The following is a 7,851-nucleotide window of genomic DNA, read 5'->3' as shown; positions in this document are numbered from 1 at the left end:
GGTCCCTCGGGCGCCCCTGCCCCGGCCCCGGCCCGGCCTCCACCTGCCGCCGCCCCCGCGCTACGCTGGCGCCAGCCGCTCGATGGGTCCCCCGCTTTGATTATTTGTGTTAACAGTTAATTTAGCACCGTGACCACGTGTGCCAGAGCTGCCTCCACTTCCTCCGGGCCCCCAACAAACGGCACTTTTATGAGGTCCTTTCAGAGCGGCTCTCAGGCCGTCTCCGGGCTTGCAGGCCTCCTGTTTTAGGGGCTCGCACCGCATTTCTCCGCCCTCTGCCCTGGCGCCCCCTCTCCGCAGACCCTAGGGAAGCGGCTGTGAGCGACCTGGTGCTGGCTTTGTGTCCCTTCACCCCCGGCTTCAGCTGATCCAAAGATTTATGGGGCCTAGGCCTGTGCGCCTGGGATCAGGGAACGATCTCAGGGCCTGGTGTCCCCAGCACAGAGCTCACTGGAGGACTTGCTGGAAGGACACTCTGCCCGCCCCCACGCATGGTAATTCCTATAAAATTTGTTACAACATTCAAGAAAACCGTTTCTGATCCCTCTCAACAAATCCGCTAACATCCCATCCAAGCTCCAGATCTAATTTCCCTCCATCTCCGTCTCTATAGAGTTCTTTGAGCTGTCTGGGACGCCACTAGAGTGTGTTCTGGCTTGGTGGCCTTTAACACTGATAACTTCTTTCTAACTGAGGTGTGGTACACCACAGCCAGGTGAAAGAGAAAGGCTTGTCCAAAGACACAAAGCGGAGAAGGCATTTGATGTTCACCATCACTTTTTAAAATTTTGACTGTTCCTTAAACAAATTTAGCATCCCCTTTGCTTAGATTTCTTAAATAGCTGGTGGTCCAGCATACTAATAATCCTTAAACCTTTGCTTGGGAAGAGGGCTCTAGCCATGTGCGCAGCTAACGGGCTTGCGCTCCAGGAGTGGCTCAGAAAAAGACGCCAAGCACAGTGGCTGTGTTTGAAGACCCAGGAAGGGCTTTATGATGTGCTTGGGACTGGCACAGGCGTCAGTAGCAGGGACCCAGGGAAGGGCAGCTCTTCTCTAGTTTGAAGGATTACAGCCAGCCCAGGATGATTTTAGTGCAGTCTGGGGCTTCCACTGTACTCCGCATCAGCCCGAACTCCTACACCCCTGGATTTTTTTTTTGGGGGGGGGCTCCGAATGCCTTCAGGGCAGGTTTGGCTGGCTTGAGTTGTGGGGATCAAACCGCAGCAACCTGAGCCTGACTGCTTTGTTGAAGCAGCCACTTAAAGAACTGAGCTAAGAGGCAGGCCCCCTCCTACACTCCTGGGACCCTCACCTCATTCCTGAGTGCCTGGAAGCTGAGCCCTTTAGATTTCGGGGGAAGGTTGGCTCTCAGACACAGCCCTGGGTGGGGGCTGCCTTCTGCAACGGGCAGGATTGTTCAGTGAAACTAGAAGCACATTTTACTAAACAGAAAATCTTCCACTTGCTTTGACCAAATATATGTTCAAGTAGAAGATTCCACTGTCAGATCCAGCAGAGCCACCTACCCTTCAGCAACAAGTCCCCACTCTGCCCTTGGAGTGAATGCGTTTTGGCTGATCCCTATCCCTGGAGACAGACATGTTTATTTCCATATGAAAATGTAACTTCGTGCCTTAAGCCCACACTTCCGTATTGTGATATCTGGCTAGCAATAATGAAACAGGTCTTCAGGACCAACAGTTCTAAAACTACTTTGTGAAGCCACAGAGACCACCCTCCATTTGTAAAATCCAATGGCCACGTCCTCGTCATTATTCCCTTATTCTCTTGAAGTTTTTAGGGTACAGTAAGTCCCTGACTTAGGAACATTTGAGTTGCAAACTTTAACAGGTGCGCTCTGTAAGATTCACAGGTGTACCAAGACTGACTTTGTCATCTATGAATGAATCCTATTTATGAACTGGCATGGAACTCATTCATAAATTGGAGACTTACTATACTGGACAAAGTTGTGCAGCAGGCTCTGTCTTTAATCCCTGTGACTGCAAAGCATTCCTGCATTTTTCTTCTTCTTCTCCCTCCTTGCTGCAGGTGGGTGCAAAAATTTAAACTGTCTTTTTGCAGATGACTCTAAAACGTAAACCTTCAGTGCTAAACATTAGGGCCACTTTTTTTTCTTTTTTCTACTAAATCTGACATTTATTAATGGTTGAATGGCTATGATCTGAGATGCAGCATGTTCACTTAAAATATTGTTCCTTCAAAAATGTGGAGAGCCTGCTAGGCTTGGTTTTTGCTGTTGGGAACACAGTACGAAAGCTGTGATGTCTGTCCCTTCTTTGATGGGGACCAGATTTTCTAGCTGATTTCCAGAATGTTTATGCCCTTGACTCCTGTGAGTGAACATGCGCGATCAGCTCTATTTTCTCCTGTTATTTATTTGTTTCTTGGTCAAGATGTATTGGTTTTTCCTCACAGTCTTTCTAGTCGGTTCTTCCTTCTTATTCGTCTTCACTGTGCTCCTCTGGGATCAGGGCTCCGAATTATTCTAGTTTCCTCCCATCCCCAACCCCTCCATCTTTAATTCTTCTCTCTCAGCTCCACTAGGTTACTTTTCAAGCAGTACAGATCTTATCGAGTCAGTTATTCATTCAACAAGCATGGAGAATGTTCTGTGGGCCGCCTGGTGAGTTAGCTGCTGAGGCAGCAAGGGATGGAAGACAGAACCATGTAGAGCCTTATAGTTGTCATCATTGGTGCAGTAGCATCTGAAAGGTGTATTAAAATATAGTATGATAACTGCTACAACAGAAATATGATTCTTGACCAGCTACAGAATTGGTTTATCTTTTTTTATTTTTATTTTTTAATGAAGTAACCAAAGCTCTTTACCACCTGGGCCCAACTTGGCTTCCAAAGATATCTTTCTTTAATCTGCTTCCTGTCCTCATGGCCACACTGTTAAATGCCTCTCCCGGAGCATGCCCCACCTTTCCTGCCATTCTGTCCCTGCCTCTGCCTTTTGCCTCTTTGTCTGCAGTGCCCTTCCCTTCACTACTTACTGCAAACCCTCTGTCCTATAAAACCAAGCTTAGGTTCCAACATACAAGGTTTTTTCAGATCTCCCCAGCTGAGGATCTTATCTCCTTCCCAAACTCTCATAGCATTTTATTTGGATCTCTTCCATCTTTCTCTTCTATTGCCTGAGACTGCCTAATATTGATGATATTTGACACCCTGCTCTGCTGTGGAACCCCTGGGGACCGGCCTTCATTTGTATTTTGTTACACTCACTCTACTGTGACTACACAGCATTCCAGCCAACAGAGGCCCACAGTGAATATGTGCGAGCTGATGGTTAATGCAGGGGGCAGATGGAGGAAGGGAGAGTTTTTGAGTTTGTATTGTGAGTCATTGCTAAGATTATTGGTGCAAAGAGCAAAGGACTTTCTGAGGAGGTTACAGAGATCAAAGCACACTAAACAGACAGTACTAACAGGGGAAGGAAACAGCAACATTGTGGTTAAGACAGAACACACTGAGTTGGAAAGACCCGTCTCTACACTGAGGGTATTTTCAGTAGGTATTCAAGTATGACTACGTCCGGGATCCCCAGGAGAAAAAGACCTTGGTTGAGCTAAAGGGAATGACTCCACCCAAATCTCAGGATGAAACTAAAATGGATCAGTCCATAAAAACAGTAATCCAAGGACTCAAAGGTGGTAATGAGTAGAAACTTCTAGAAATTTACTTAAGTTTGAAAACCACTTACCTGGGGAATGCACCTTCTTCTTTGGTCCTTTCTGTTGCACATTGCCTGAGTTCTTCTTTTGCTTTTGTAGATAGGGAGAGAGGTGGTGAAAGACTGGGACCCAGGAGTGTGATTTTTCTACAGAAGGGCCCTGGAATGTGATGCTTCAGAGCCTACTCACAGGGACTGTGCACATAGAATTGACCTCTTGATTTTGGGGAAGAGGCAATGGAGTCCTCAGCAGCTCAGAAGTGACAGAGCGGGTCCTTCTTGTTGCTTGTAGTAAGAGAAGGATGGTATCCACTGGGCACACCTTTGCAGATACTTTTACATGCAAGCCATTGCACGTCTACTTCCTTCCATGGTAAGGGCGAGGTGTCCCTTATATCTCTGACATTCCAGAGGCAAGGCAGGCTCCTGGGCAGTGGTGGCTTCATTTCTCCATGGTTTACCTAGAGGCAGTAGAACCAATGGTAGGGGCTAGTGAAGGCTCCACCCAATTGCCTGCCCTTGCCTGGTGGTTTCCTGTGGAAGGAGTAAGGGAAAGGGGGCCTTCATGGGGAAGCAGAGTACAGTTCCTTGGGGGTCTTCACACAGGCTGTATGTGGAAGCCACAGAGCATCCCACAAATCCCCAAATAAGTTGCTTGAGGTTGAATGCATTTCAAGGGTAGATATTTTTCTTTTTAAAAATCACTAATGGCCTGTGAGGCGGCACTTGGCACTGATGCCATCTGGGCTGCCGGGCTGCTAGGTTCCTGTATGTTTAAATCCATGCCTGCATCTCCACCTCCACAGCACTGATCGATAACCATAAAGGATGTCTTTTATTTTTAATGGCAAAGATTTCCACCTGTGCCATGGGCAGCCAGCCTCCTATATCCCCAAGTTTGGCATCTACTGATTAAGCCAACCAGGGATCAAAAATATTCAACATCCAAATTTGTGTCTATATAGAACAAATACAGATTCTTCTCAAATACAACTAAGGATAAAAAAAGATTCAGAATAGATATTTCAAAAAGCTTCAAAGAGCTCAGCTTGAATTTGCTACATGATAAACAGAATCAATAAGAGGGGCGCATAGGTATTGTGCAAAGTATTATAAGCAATTCAGAGGTAATGTAAAGCCCACTAGAGGATGTGTTGGAGGCTATGCACAAGTTCCACAGAATTTTCTGGAAGGGCCCTGAACATTCTGGAATTTGGTGTCTGTGGGAGTCCTGAGACCAATGTTCGGTGGCTATGAAGGGACCACTGTACATCTTTCCCATTTGAAGCACTTGTTGCGGAAAGATTCAGCACAGTGGGGCCTTCCACTGCATTCCTCCCTGGTAAAGACTCATGTGCAGCAGGGGCCGATTGGGTCTCTAACATATTTTGCTATGTGGTTAGAAGTACCATAGCTGGTCTTCTTCAGTACTGACACCTCTGTGGTCCGGAACACTGTGGTCTCACAGTATTGTTTTCGTGGCTAAGAAGCAAAGCAGGAAAGAGACAGAGGGGAATTGCCTTGGGTGCTTGTTTTACCACTTGGAATGTGTGATTTAACAAAGCTCTTGTGTTACAAATGCTGTGAATGTAGAGCTGACCTTAGCATCCGTGGGCGATGGAGGATGCGCAAGGCCCTTGTATGAAATGGCATTTTTGTATAAAATCTATATACATCCTCCCACATACTTTAACTTATGTCTGTGTTACTTATAATTACCAATAAAGTATATTCTATATGAATAGTTACTTCTAGATCTGATCCCCAGCACCACACAAAAATTTTATTACACTGTGATGTTAGAAAGTGACAAGGAGAAGAATCTGTATTTGTTCTATATAGACACAAATTTGGATGTTGAATATTTTTGATCCCTGGTTGGCTTAATCAGTAGATGCCAAACTTGGGGATATAGGAGGCTGGCTGCCCATGGCACAGGTGGAAATCTTTGCCATTAAAAAAATGATATGTCCAGGAATGGAAAGAAGGATTAAGCTAGCGTCTGTGCATCTCATTATAAGTGTATCCCAGAGATAGCTTCCTCTCTGCTTCCTGACTTGGGTGACCAGGAAGAGCGCAGTTTTATAAATAAGAAATGTAACCTTCTGTTGCATGTTCTCTTTAGATTCCATGAACTGCTTCATGTTTTTCTAGTACATTTGCTGTATGCTTCCCATTGATTAGAGTGGATTTTTGCTGTCTGCAATCTAAGGGAACTAATTAGTAGTTGAAGTAATGATGGCTCAGAAAGCACAGGAATGTGATGTTTGAAAACTTGGTTGTCACAGGCAACACCAAAGGGATATCCTACAAACTGACATGGGATCTGGTGGCCATACCCACTGTGTTAGCCTCCCAAAGGTCAAGGCCCAGAGGTGTGATCTTGTTTCAGGGTCCCTCCGCTCAGCCTTACCATCGGGTACTCAAACACATGTGATTTACCTGAACTAAACAAAGCTGACATAAAGCCATTTGACCAAAAAGAGGCGAGCTGAGTGATGTCTGAGGTTGCCAGACCCCATGATGGGGTACTTGGCCTTGTGACATCCTGTTCCCAGAGGCCACACTATTTACTGTCAAGAGGTGGGGGTGGATAGTTGTCTGAGGCTTTGTTCCCCTGAGAGTACATCATGGTACTTATTAGACTACAAACAGACTGAAGGAGGCTATGGAGGAAAAAATATAACTTGACAACACAGTGATCTGGAATTATATGTGTGAGGTTAGAAGTAGCATAAGAAATTTGATAATTAAAGTTAATTGAGTGTTTCCATGAACTGAGCCCTCGCTCCCCTTCCAGTTGTAGGAGAGGAGAGGTTCTTCCAACTTCATCTAAGTTCAGAAGTTGGTTTTCATTTGTGGGAGGTAGCCACTGATTAAGCTGTCACTGAACAGGTCCAGGACAGAGCCAGCCTGAGCAGGCTTATGGTTTACTGACAGTAAGACAGAAGCAGGCTGTGCAGAGGAGCTCAGGTACTTCTTTGGCTCTCTCTAATCAATGTGTGCTTAGAGGCCTTGGTAAGCTGTGGCCTTCTTTCCTTGAGGCTTCTTCCATTTATGACTCGTGGCTCTTTCATAGGTTCTTATCCGTGTCTCAGAATGGGCCAAGTGAACATTCTCGATCTGCACTTAGGCTGTGCCAGGTTTTTGTCACTATGAAAAAAAAAAAAAAAAAAACAACAAAAAAACCTAAGATGAATAACACAGAGCAGAAAGGTTTGTTTCGACTTACAATTCCAGAGGTTTCAGTCCACGGTCACTTGGCCCCTTGCCTTGGGCCTAACATTGTCACACATTATGGCAGGAACATGCGGCAAAGGAGGCCCGTCCACCTTATGGTGAGTAGGAAACAGAGTAATAACAAGGGACTAGAACCTTAATGTCCTTTACAAGGCTATAGTCTCAATGACTGACTTCCTTCCAATAGGTCCCGCTTCCTGAAGGTTCCACTGTCTCTCACTAGTGCTATAGGTTGGTGGCCAAGCCTTTAACACGTGAGCCTTTGGAGGACATTTAAGGGCTGAACTGCAACAGTGCCCTCTGACAACTTCTCATGTTCTGCGTGGGATTCTATGTCTTATATCCTAGTGAATTGCTATCAAAAGGAAACTCCCAGAGAATTTATCTATTGTTCTATTTGTATTTTTACTTGGGGGTTGTTACAGCTTGTCTAGGTGCCCCCCTAAATCCTCATGCAGTGACTGAGGCAGGCTTCTAGAGTTTGTGATTAATTTGTGATCCAATGCGGAGATTAAGGGTGCAAGTACTATGCTGGGGTGGGTAATCTGCATACAATATAAGGAAGAGACAGAGGTTTGCTAGCTGCTGTGGCCCATGAACTGCTGGCCTCTGCCATGTGCCACTAGGCCATGGAGCCAGCCGAGCAGGGGCTGGAACCGCACTGAGCTAAGTAAGCCTTTTCTTCCTTCATTTTGGGTGTCAGGTATTTTGTCCCAGCAATAAGAGAAAAGTAACAGAGATGTGGTGTTAAGTGACACTGTTTCATTTCTTAGATTAGCTTTAAGCATTGATAGAATTATAGTTAATGAGGAGTGGTGTCTAATCTGGTTGCTCTATATAAAATATGTTATTATACTTATATATGAATAGAAAAATGTATTTATATACAAGCATATAAATATATTCAT

The sequence above is a fragment of the Octodon degus genome, unplaced genomic scaffold (genome assembly GCF_000260255.1).
Source record: "Octodon degus isolate 3935 unplaced genomic scaffold, OctDeg1.0 scaffold00054, whole genome shotgun sequence".
Lineage (NCBI taxonomy): Eukaryota > Metazoa > Chordata > Mammalia > Rodentia > Octodontidae > Octodon > Octodon degus.
The sequence above is the reverse complement of the archived record's forward strand: the minus strand, read 5'-3'. Positions refer to the sequence as shown.